General features: G+C 38.2%; 1 protein-coding gene across 4 annotated transcripts in view; it reads left to right on the forward strand.

Annotated features, from left to right (window-relative positions):
- Window positions 1-13,161, forward strand: part of LOC118972705 (putative histone-lysine N-methyltransferase PRDM6) — a 359,903-nt gene that overhangs the window by 240,089 nt on the left and 106,653 nt on the right. The gene's annotated exons all lie outside the window — the stretch shown is intronic.

Genomic DNA, 13,161 nt, shown 5'->3' on the forward strand with positions numbered 1-13,161 from the left:
TTCTAGTCTTTTTTTATGTCTTTACATAGTTTCTATTATACTTCACAAACTAGATTTTAACTTCAGTTGCTTTTTCTGTTACCTTCACCTTTTACAGCCTCAGACACTAGAAATGGATGCCCTATTATAATCAGGAACTGCCTATATATTCCTGCTGCGATCCTCTCAAATCCTCTTTTTCTCTCCTTTGTTGAAAGTTGCTTGACTAATGCATGTGTTGGAAACCATAGCTTTGAATCAAAGAACACCCATTAAAAATGGGGCCTAAGCAAAGTTAGAGATTTTCTCCTTTCACAGTAAAGAAATGGGTGAAATACTACCATCAAACATGACCCTGCACCTGGGCTTCCATAGGTTTCTCCTCAGCATTCTAAGCACGTGGCTCTAATTCTCAGGAATCAAAGCAAGCCTGGCAGCTGCATCCATCCCTGCACGCATCCACTGTACCTCCAAATGTTTGCAATCAGTGGACAGCAACCCCAGTCATTGCATCCAGGTCCTGGCACCTGGAAGGAGGGGAGGGCATGCCAGCTGCACTGAGTCCCTTGGAAGAATGCTTTGTGGAAGCAGTTCTAAAAATTTCTGATTAATCTATATTTGAAAGGGGGTTGTTATCTGGACACTTTCAGATGTCAAGGAGTCCTGGACATATGGTTTTCATTTAAGTCAAATCTTTGTAAAGCAACCAGCAGTGTCAAGGCCTGCATATATTCTTAATTCTTACTCATATATTTATACTAAAAAATTAACATGCCCTCTCTATACATACATGTGCTTATACATATATATTTAATTTTAAACTGTATATATTTATATCCAGGCGGAAGTATTTGATTAACCATCAGGCTTATGTAACATTACAATCTTCTTTAGTCTGACTTTTCATTTGTTATTTTAGTAAATTATGAGTTGTCCACTAATATTTATTCTCTTTTTAACAATGGGCTTATTGTTGGAGAGAGAGAATTCTCTATGCAAATGTAATCAGCAAAAAAGACATCCAGAATAATGGGTACAAGTTCCATTCTCTTGTATTTAGATGGTCAATCTTATAAAAAGTTCAAGTTCATGCAATATAGCAAATTTGATGTGTGTATATTCCGTGTCGTAATAGTAAACAAGGTAGGAAATTGAACACTTCATTCCTATTTGAAATATATCAGTATCTGTGTATTGTCAAAACAATTGCTTTTATGCATTTATGATTTAACATTTTGTTGTTCATAAATAGTTCCTTATCTATGATTATATATTCAACTCTTAGTTTTTTGGACCTGTTTCTCTGAATTTTGCCCTCAACAAATGGAACATTAAAGTTACAATTTTTGTTTAAGAAATAATAACAATTTTCACTATTAAAATCACTATTAAAATGAAAGTACATAAAAAAGAGTATGGAAACATAACTCATGTATTTTTCTCTCTTCTTTTAATTATGTATCCTAACTTGCTTTTACAAGAAAATTAATATCCTTTTTTGTTATATGATTCCATGAATTTTGTCACTTGTTTAGAGTCTTGCACTCAAAAACATGAAGATTTTCCCAAATCCCTCTCATATTCCTTGGTATCCACACCCTCACTCAGTCCCTAGGCCCTGGCAGGAAATTTTCTCTTCATCCTTATGGTTTCGCCATGTGGAGAATTGGAAAGATTTACCATCAGTGAGCAGTGTGCCACAGATGCGTGGGTCAAGAGAGCTCTTTCCAAGGATAAAGGGCAGGTGGATGATGCTTCCCCAGGCACGCCTTAGCCCAGCTCGCTGGGTATTCACAGGAACCTGCTCCGAATGCTCCATCTCCCTCCCTGCAGCTCAGCCACATGGCAGCCTTTCCTTGTGCCCCTGCTCTGCCCAGCCCATTCAGCCAGGCAGACAAGCAGAGGGAGGACACTTCCAGGTGCTCCTGGCCCTCTTCCAACCCAAATGGTGGGGTGCATGCATGAACCAGCCCTGAGCTCTAGCTCCCTCACTGGAAGCTCAGGCCCACAGCAGCTCCCTGCACTCCTGCCCGGTCCTGCCTTCTTGGCCCATTAGCAGCTGCCTTTGTTGACAAACAGACAGAGGGCAGCTCTACCTATAATTCATCCCAGCAGAAGTGCCTCAAGGCACCCAAAGGGCACAGAGGCCTGCGGGCTCCTCTGCTGACACAGACCAACCACTGCTGGCAGACAGGCTGAAAGGCAACCCTGCCCGTTGCCCACCCACCAGCTGCACCCTAGGGCTCCACCTTAAAGGAGATCTGGGCACTGGAGAGTAAATTGTTGTCTTCAGCTGCTGCGCAATAAGGATGCCTTCTTCATGAAGCCATTACCCTGCACACCAGGAAGCATAACAGACAAAGTTTAACTATAAGAAGAGAGTGCTGAAGTCAACCAGAGAATTAAAAAATATTAGTTATGAGTAAAACCCCCATCAGACTGTCAGCAGACTACTCAGCAGAACCTTACAGGCTGGAAGCGAGGGGCATGATATATTTAATGTACTGAACCTGAAGGACCTTCACCAAGAATCCTCTAAGAGCAAAAGTCTCATTCAAATATGAAGTAGAGATTAAACAATTCCTGGATAAATGACAACTTAAGGAATTTATGACCATTGAAACAGCATAACAGGACACATTAACGGGACTGCCATAGATGGAAAGGCTTCTAAGGATATATAGTTTTATTTTTTTAAATTCTGTTCTCTGCTAATATGGAATTGTTTTTTTTTGCTTGCTTTATTTTTAGATTCCACATGTGAGTTCATACAGTTTTTGTCTCTGTTTGGGTAAACAGCATAATGCCTTCCAGATTCACCCATTTTGTCATCAATGGCAAGACTTTCTTGTTTTTTATTGTTGAATGATACACCATGCATGTTGTGTGTGTGTAATTTTATGTATGCATTCATCCATCTTAAGATCTTTTAGGTTGTTCTATAATTTGGCTTTTGTGAATAACACAGCAGTGAACATGGGTGTGCAGATCCTCTTTGACATACTGATTTCAGTTCTTTCAAATGTCTCCCGGCAGTGGGATCGCTGGATGAAATGGACTTTATCTTTTAAGTTTCTGAGGCACCCCCCTACTGTGTTCCATAGACTGCTCCATTTCACATTTACACCAGTGTATGAGGGGTACTTTTTCCTATATTGTGTTGATATTTGTATTCTGTCTGACAACAGCCATGTTAAGATACATGAGTGAGGTGATATCTGGTTATGGTTTTGTTTTATAGTTCTCTGTCCATAAGTGATGTTGAGGCACCTTTTAAATACCTGTTGGCCATTTGCATATATTTTATTCTAAGGGTTTTATAGTTTGCTTTGTGGTTACACCTTGGAAAAACAATACTCAGGTCCTTCTATAATTTATTGGATTATTTGTTTTTGTGATACTGAGCTGTGTGAGGTTTTTGTGTATTTCAGATAGTAATCCCTTATAATATGTGTTGTTGGCAAATATTTCCTCCCTTTCCATAGACTGATTTTCATTTTATTGATTATTTTTTCACTGTGCAGAGGATTTTTTAAAATTAAGGCATCATTCATATACAATCTTATGAAGGTTTCATGACCAACATTGTGGTTTCAACATCCACAAATATAATCAAGCCCTCCCCCACCCCATTGCAGTAACTGTCCGTCAGCGTATTAAGATGCTTTAGAGTCATTACTTACCTTCTCCTAAGCTATCCTGCCTTCCCCGTGATCTACTTATATTATGTGTGCTAATCATAATGCCCCTTAATCCCCTTTTCCCTCCCTCCCCACCCACCCTTCCCAAACCCTTCCCTTTGGTAACTGCTAACGGGACCTCTTCTTGGAGTCTGTGAGTCTGCTGCTGTTCCTTCAATTTTGTTCCTTCAATTTTGCTTTGTTGTTATACTCCACAGATGACTGAATTCATTTGGTACTTGTCTTTCTCTGCCTGGCTTATTTCACTGAGCATAATACCCTCCAGCTCCATGTTGTTGCAAATGGTAGGATTTCTTTCCTTCTATGGCTGAATAGTATCCCATTGTGCATACACTGTACCTCTTCTCTATCCACTCATCTCCTGATAGGCACTTAGGTTCTTCCATATCTTGGCTATTATAAATAGTGCTGTGAAAGAAAACAGGTTTTTTTTCAAAAGCGTGTGTCTTTTCTAATCAGGGATCTTGTTTTCTTTAATGAAATTCCTAGGAGTGGAAATACTGGGTCAAATGGTATTTCTGCTTTTAGTTTTTGAGGAACCTCCATATTGCTTTCCACATTGTTGAACTTATTTACATTCAAATCAGCAGTGTAGGAGGGTTCCCCTTTCTCTGCATTCTAGCCTGCATTTCTTGTTCCTTCTCTTTTGGATGGTGGCCATCCTAAGTGATGTAAGGATTTATCTCATTATGGTTTTAATTTGTATTTCCCTGATAATTAGTGATGTGGAGCATCTTTTCATGTGCCTGTGGGCCATCTGAATTTCTTCTTTGGAGAAGTGTCTTTTCAGATCCTCTTCCCATTTTTAATCAGGTTATTTATTTTTTGGGTGATGAGGCATGTGAGTTCTTTATATATATTGAATGTTAACCCCTTATCAGATATGTCATTTACAAATATATTCTCCCATATTATAGGATGCCTTTTTGTTCTACTGATGGTGTCCTTTACTGTACAAAAGCTTTTTAGTTTGATGTAGTCCCATTTATTCATTTTTGCTTTAGTTTCCCATGTCTGAGGAGATGTGGTCAGGAAAAAGTTGCTCATGTTTATATCCAAGAGATTTTTGCCTATATTTTATTCTAAGAGTTTTATAGTTTCATGGCATAAATTCAGGTCTTTGATCTATTTTGAATTTACTTTTGTGTATGCAGTTTGACAATAATCCAGTTTCATTCTCTTGCATGTAGCTGTCCAGTTTTGCCAACACAAGCTGTTGAAGAGGCTCTCATTTCCCCATTTTATGTCATGGCTCCTTCATCATATTAACTGTCCTGTAAATGTGGGTTTATATTTGGGGTGTCTCTTCTATTCCTTTGGTCTATGGCTCTGCTCTTGTACCAAATTATCTTGATTACTGTGTCTTTTTAGTACAGCTTGAAGTCAGGGAGCATAATCCCCCCAGCTTTATTTTTCCTTCTCAGGGTTGCTTTGCTTTTTGTGGTTCCATATGAAGTTTAGAATGATTTGTTCTAGTTCATTGAAGAGTGCTGTTGGTGTTTTGATAGGGATTGCATTGAATCTGTAGATCACTTTGGGCAGGATGGCCATTTTGACAATTTTAATCCTTCCTATCCATGAGCATGGGATGTATTTCCATTTATTGGTATCTTCTTTAATTTTTCTCATGAGTGTCTTGTAGTTTTCATGGTATAGGTTGGTCATCTCCTTCGTTAGATTTATTCGTAGGTATTTTTTTCTTTTTGGTGCAATTGTAAGTGGAGTTGTTTTCCTGATTTCTCTTACTGCTAGTTCATCACTAATTTATAGGAATGCAACAGATTTCTCTGTATTAATTTTGTATCCTGCAACTTTGCAAGAATTCAGGTATTCTGGTAGTTTTTTGGTGGATTCTTTTGTGTTTCCTATATACAATATTATGTCATCTGCACACAGTGACAGTTTAACTTCTTCCTTACTAATCCTGGGTGCCTTTAATTTCTTTGTGTTGTCTGATTGCTGTGGCTAGGACCTTACGGACTATGTTGAATACAAGTGGTGAGAGTGGGCATCCCTGTCTTGTTCCCAATCTTAGAGGAAAAGCTTTTAGCTTTTCATTGTCAAGTATGATGTTGACTTTGGGTTTGTTGTATATGGTCTTCTTCTTTCTTCTCTACTCTTTATATATTAGGTGCCATATTCTGTGCTCTTTGTGTATCCCTTGACTAACTTTGTTGAGTAGTTGATTTAACTTTGCATTTTCTTAGTAATTAATGGGCCTTCTTCCTTTACTGTGGTTTTATTTTCTCTAGTGACAGTTATTTTGCATTAGGAGGCCATTCATCTATAGCAGGGTTAAAATACACTCTGGAGGTGTTTTGTGGGAGGTAAATTTCCTCAAATTTTGCTTATCTGGAAATTGTTTTATCACTGCTGAAGTTTAAATGATAATCTTGCCAGATAGAGTATTCATGGTTAGAGGCCTTTCTGTCATGCCACTCCCTTCTGGCCTCTAAACTTACTGCTTAGAATTCTTCTTATAGTATGATAGGCTTTCCTTTATACATGATTTTTTTTCTCTTTCTGGCTGCCTTTAATATTCTGTCCTTGTCCTTGATCTTTGCCATTTTAACTATTATATGTTTTGGTTTTGTCTTCCTAGAGTTCCTTGTGTTGGGAAATTTCTTCACTTCCATGACCTGAGAGACTATTTCCTTCCCAGGATTGGGGATGTTTTCAGTAATTATTTCCTCAGAGAGACTTTGTCTCTTTTTCTCTCTTCTTTTTCCTCTGGTACTCCTGTAATGCGAATATTGTTCCATCTGGATTGATCCCATAGTTCTCATCATTCTTTCATTCCTAGAGATCCTCTTTTTTCTGTCTGTGGCTCAACTTCGTTGTATTCCTGTTCTCTTAATTTCTGTGCCATTTATTATCTCCTCTACTTCATCTAATCTAATTTTAAATCCCTCCATTGTAGGTTTCATTTCAGCTACTGTATTTTTCAGTTTCTGTCTCTTTCTTGATGTCCTCCCTGAGATTTTGATCATTTTTTGTAGCCCATAAGCATGTTTATGATTTCTATTTTGAAATATTTATCAAGAAGATTGCTGACTTCAGTTTAACTTAGCCCTCTTTGTGGCATCTGCTGAATTTTATTTTTACAAAATTTTTTTGCAGTTTCATTTTTCTAGTGACTCCTGCAGAATAATAACTGAGTAGGCAGCACCGTCTTGTGCCCATAAGCCCTCTTTCTTGAGCTGTGGAGTACGTGGAGCAATGGGGAAGGCCACAGTCAGGAAGAACCGGTGCCTTTCAGGACAAGCTCTTTCCTGCTTCCTGGATGTAGTGCCTGCCTCCACTGCCAGGTCCAGGAAGGAGCTTCTCCTTATGCACCTGTGTCTGCCATAGGTGGGGCCATCACCTAGCTTGCATTTTGTGATGGTAAGGCCAACAGCTGTGTGGACTGGGTGCCTGCCAGGAGGAAGGAGCAGGAGGGTGAAAACCATAGTGGGGGCGCTCGGGCTTTGCCAGCCAGGGGGATGGAGCTTCTGAAGCTCCTGAAAGTCCCCACGCTGATGGGCTGTGTGGTTTCAGGATGATTTTGTCCACCTTCCCTTTCTCCTGAGCAGCAAGCTTTGTGTAATCTTTGCCCCTTTAAAACTCCTCTCACTGTTGGGAAGTCTTTCAATGTACTTGCTGTTCTTTTGTCCCAGAGATGCCATTTGTGGGTACCTTTTCTCCACAAGCAGCTGAAATGTCAGTCTCCCCGAGTATTCTGCCTGTCTAAACTTTCCAGCCCCTCTAATCTTCAGAGCACCATGCAATGTGGGTGTTTGCTCCTGGAACAGATCTCCAGGGGGTAGGTGTTCAGCAGTCCTGGGCTTCTACTCCCTGTGCTCTCAGTTTCTCTTCCTCCTGCATGTGAGCTGGGTGGGGGAGGGCTTGGGTCCTGCCAGACAGTAGCTTTGCTACTTTACCCTTTTCTGTGAGATCTTCTCTTTTCCCCAGATGTAGGCACTCTCTTCTGCAGTCTTTGGGTCACTCTTTCAGGATTATTTGCTGTATTTTCAAGTTATATGTGGTTTTGAGAGGAAGTTACTGCCTCATTTCTCTTATTGCCATCTTTTTCCCCCAGCAAGGATAGTTTTCAGCAAGGAAAATAAACCCAAAGTAAATGTAGTGAACAAAGTACTTACCAAGCAAGTATGAAATTAAAACAAAACAAAAGTAGTAAAACCAACTATATACAAAATTAGTCAAGGGATGAACAAAAAGTGAAGATTATGACATCTAACACCTAAAGTGTAGAGGAGAAAGAAAAAATAAGTACTTTCAGATTGTGTTAGAAGTAAACCAACCAGCAACTTAATGTGAACTCACAGCCAGGGAGATATCCTTGAACCTTATGGTAACCACAAAAACCTATAATAGATACACAAAAAAATTATAAAAGAGAAAAAAATAAAGAAAACCATCAGATAACAAGAGTAAAATATAAGATAGGAAGAAAGTAACAGAGACTATTAAAACAGCCAGAGAACAATTAATAAAATTGCAATAATAACATACTTATCAATAATTACCTTAAATGTGAATGGACTGAATACACTCATCAAGAAACCTAGAGTGGCATAGTGAATAAATAAACAGACTGATCTATGTGCTTCCTACATGAGGCTCATCTCAGACCCAAAGACATACACAGACTACAATTGAAGGGATGGAAAAAGATATTTCATACAAATAATGGGGAGAAAAAAGCGGAAGTAGCTGTACTTGTATCCAACAAAGTAGACTTCAAAACAAAGTAACAAGAGACAAAGAAGTCCATTCCACAATGATAAAAAGGTCAGTCCAACAAGAGGATAGAAACATTATAACTATCTATGCATGCAAACATAGGAGCACCAACATATGTAAAACAAATAATAACAGATTAAAGGGAGAAAGAGATTGCAACACATTCATCTTAGGAGATTTTAACACACCATTCACTTCAATAGATAGGCAGATCAACCAGACAAAAAATAAATACAGAAACAGAGGCACTGAACAGTTCATTAAATGAGATGTCCTTAACCAGATATCTACAGAACATTCCACAAAAAGAAGCCAGATGCACATTCCTGTCAAGTGTACATGAAACTTTCTCCAAACCAGATAACATGCTAAGCCACAGAAAGAGCCTCAATAAATTCAAAATGATTTTGATTGTATAAAACAACTTCTCAGACTGCAGTGGTATGAAACTAGAAATAGATTACACAAAGAAAACAAAAAGCCCACAAACACATGGATGCTAAACACCATGCTTCTCAAAAATCAGTGGATCAGTGAACAAATTAGAACAGAATTTAAGGAATATGTGGAAATAAATGAAAACAAAAATTCATCAAAAAGTAAAAATTAAGCCTTGTCAGATAAGGCTTTATTTATATTTCCCAAATATCACCTGCTTTAATGCACATAGCAATTAATTTTTCATAGAAACTGAGGTGCATAGAGAAAAACTGAATAGTACTGAGATGCTCTAACTCCAGTTCATTGGTGACTCCTAAATCTGCTTCAGTGACAAATGTTACATAAATGTTGTTTAAAGTAGAATTTTAAAACAGGTAAAAATGACCAATGAAACAAAATATGTGTCCTTTCTGAAGACAATTGGCAGTAGTTTAATCTACAAATCTCTTCCAGAAATTAGACCTTTCTACCTCTTCATTTTGTGACATGTTGAATGTTAAATTTTAAAAACTCTTACCAGCAGGAAGGTCAAACAAAATAATTGGCTTCTCTTTCTGTGAAGAGTTTAGAAGGGCTTTTAAGTTGGGATATTTCAGGAGGAAATTACACATATCAAATACCTTGTATATTCTTATAATCATCATAAAGGCTAATTGTGATATTCCAGTTTTTACACTCCCACATACTGGTGTGCTGTAAGACTGGACAACATGGCAAATAATTCTGATGCCTCCCTATATGTGTCCAACTAGTCTGGAACACAATGAAAAAGTAATTTTTCTATTAAGCTCCACCCTCACTGGTGGATATAACTGAGCTCTAGGCAATATTCAAAAGCTGTCCAATATACTCCAAACCCCCCTGCCGACCCAGCTCCTATTTGTGGTCAAAGTGAAGCAAGACCCACACAGTGGCCAGAGCACTGAAGGCCTGGGCAGTCTTTGCTGAGTAAATGGAGGAAACACAGAAGGTGCTGGAGGGTCCTGGGCAAACTGCTGTTGCACTTTGATAAGCAGGTGTAACTGTGGTGGAGCCCCAACAGCCCACCCAGTGTTCCTGACAGGAGGACCTGCTGTCTGTTCCGTGCGATGAAACTGCCTCCCGGCTTGTCCTGACTGTTCCCTACTCAGTATCTGGAGACTGATGTGGGCAGCTCAGTGTGTGTTTTAACTTGTAGAATCATTGACAGCGGTGGTAGAATAATATTGAATCTTGATTTGAAGCATCCCAGCAAGTTTTCAATGCTGCACCACATTTAATATTCCTCAAGAGTTTAGTACATACATATTTTATCATTATCTAGATTTTTAAAAATGTCTTCATAGTAAGTACCTAACATCCTAAACTACCCTAAAGACACTGGCTCAGCAGGACTGGGACCCACAGTCTGTAACAGTCTCGTATCTGCTGGGTACACAGTCCTCACTCCACAGTCTATAATTTGGGTTTTAGGTCACCCATTGCTAATTTCAATATGAAAACACAAATACGATTAGACCTTTGTTTCAAGGCTGTAATTACCAGAAATAGTCCCCCTCAATTAAATCAAGTCACTCTTCCTCTGCAAAATTTCAGTCTAATGAAGATGAATACATTATCCATTTATATAGAAATCATATATATATAGTTTTATTCCATCAGTATTTGGAAACATCCATTTCCACTTGTTAGAAATTATAAGATTTATATAAAGTTTGAAAACAAAAAGTGCATTTACTTTTCTCAGTAAAAACTAATGGGCAAAATAATTGTGAAAATAGCATCCAGAACTAAAGGAATGGACAGAATAAGTCAAGAATAATAATAACCCTTTTGCTCCTCCGGTTCTGTCTGTCTGTCTGGTTGAACCCACCGTCCTATGATTTTTCAGAGCCTCATGCCCCTGGGCAAATAGAGTGTGGCCAGTTTAAGTGAATAAAGAGAAAGGAGATGCTATCACCCCTTGTATCATGGCACCTGTTGGAGGAGCTGATACAGGGTGGGTTGACCAGTCCCCTTGACCTTGACGAGGCTTGCAGCCAACAGACCTAAGCAAGGCAATCAATATTTCAGTTGCAGTAATCTGGTTTTCTCCTTATGCCTTTTAAAAAATCTCCTTTTGTTATTAAATGCAATGCATAGTACGTTTTAAACAACATTTAAATTAATCTCAAAAATCCCCATTACTAATAAATTCTTATCTGAAATATATGGCCTAGTTTGCATGTAGCCTTTTGTTCTACAAAACATGTACATTAGAGATATGAGGAGATAATCTCTAAAAATTGTTTAAATATTTTAAAATATTTATTCTTATCATCACAGTTACAGTCTGATGTTTTGACAATAATCCGTGTACCCAAGAGAGCCCCAGTAATTAGTACTGTGGTGGAGATTTACACTGAGGTTTTCTGCTTCATATCGTTGTCTTTATCTCTTCTCATGACATGATTGTTTGTACTTTTCTTCATTCACTTTTCTTCATTCACTTTCTTCATTCACTTCTTCATTCACTTCATTCACTTTGCTACATTATGTATGTAATTTTTTCATTTTTCTATTTGTCTCATGGTAAACACATAAACTGTATCATCTCAACCATTTGTAAGTGTACAGATCAGAGGTATGACGTGCATTCATATGAGGCCATCTGCATCATCCCTCCCCAGAACTTTCATTTTCAAACGGTAGCGCTATACCCATCACATAATAATTGTCTCAATTTTCTTCTCCCTATTCTCTTTCGATAACCATTATACTTTCTGTCTTTATGACTAAGAACACTCAAAGTATCTTGTGTAATTGAAATCATGCAGGTTTTGTATTATTGTGAGTGGTTCATTCACTTAGGATATTATCCTCAAAATCCATCCACATTTCAGCAAATTACAGAACACATTACACCCTATATTTACTGCCACATTGTTTACCAATGTTTCTTCATTTTAAGGTAATATTCCGTCATGTGTTTTCAATGTTTTGCTTATCCATTTATCCTTCAAAGGACACTTGTGTTACATTCATTTCTTAGCTATTATGCATAATGCTGATAGGAACATGAATTCAGAAATACTGCTTCAAGAACCTGCTTTCAATATTTTAGGGAATTTACCTAGAAGTGGAATGCAGGCACATATTGTAGTTAATGATTAATTTGGGGGCATCCCCAGACTCTTGTCCAGAGCAAATGCACCATTTTACATTCCCACAGCCATGCACAAGGGTTCCTCTTCTCCACATCCTCACCAGCACTTGTTTTTTTCTGTGTCTTTGATAGCGGCCATTCTAATGCGTTTTCAATGGTCTGTCATTCCAGTTTTGTCTGCGTTTGGTATCAGCATAATGCCAGCCTCATAAAATGAGTTTGGAAGTGTTCTTACCTCTTCAATGTTTTTGGAAAAGTTTGAGAGGAATGCATATATGCATGTATTTTTTCCATTAGAGCATAGGTGATATAAAATACTATATTTGTTTTAATTAAGTCACAACATAGTGATTTGCCAATTACACACATTACTAATCCTGACTGAAACTAGTGTAGTTGCTACCAGTTAACATAGACAAAGAGGCTGCACATTGTTAATCATCAGGGAAATGCAAATCAGAACGACAGTGAGGTGTGACCTCATAGCAGTCAGAATGGCCACTATCTAAAATACAAGAAATAACAGATGTTGGCAAGAATGTGCAGTAAAGAGAACAATCTTACACTGTTGGTGGGAATGCCAATTGTTGCAGACACTATTGAAAGCAGAATGGAGGTTCCTCAAAATAAAAAATAAAATACCGTATGACTCCATATCGCCACTTCAAGGGATTTACCCAAAAAGAAATTATCTGATTCAAAAAGCTTAATGCACCCCTGTATTTATTGCCACATTACTTACAATAACCAAACTATGGAAACAGCCAAGCGTCCATCAATAGATGAGTGGATAAATATTATGCAGTACATGTATGCAGTGGAATATTCAGTCAGAAAATGGAAAGAAATCCTGTCATTTGGGACAACATGGATTGACCTAGAGAGCAGTATGTGAAATGAGATAAGCTGGTGAAGAAAGATAAACAACATGTGATTTCACTCATATGTGAAGTCTGAAAACAAAAAAGCAAAATGAACAAGAGAGCAGTTGGGGTCACAGACACTGAGAAGTGACTGGTGTGACCACGGGATGGACGGGGAGGGTGGGGGAGGCTGGCGAAGGTCACAGAGGAGAACAAAAATCTCAGTCATAACATAAGTTGGTCATATATACTCATCAAATCACATATACATCTGGGACTTACATAATATTAATTGTCAGTTATATCAATA

The sequence above is a fragment of the Manis javanica genome, chromosome 14, assembly GCF_040802235.1.
Source record: "Manis javanica isolate MJ-LG chromosome 14, MJ_LKY, whole genome shotgun sequence".
Classification (NCBI taxonomy): domain Eukaryota; kingdom Metazoa; phylum Chordata; class Mammalia; order Pholidota; family Manidae; genus Manis; species Manis javanica.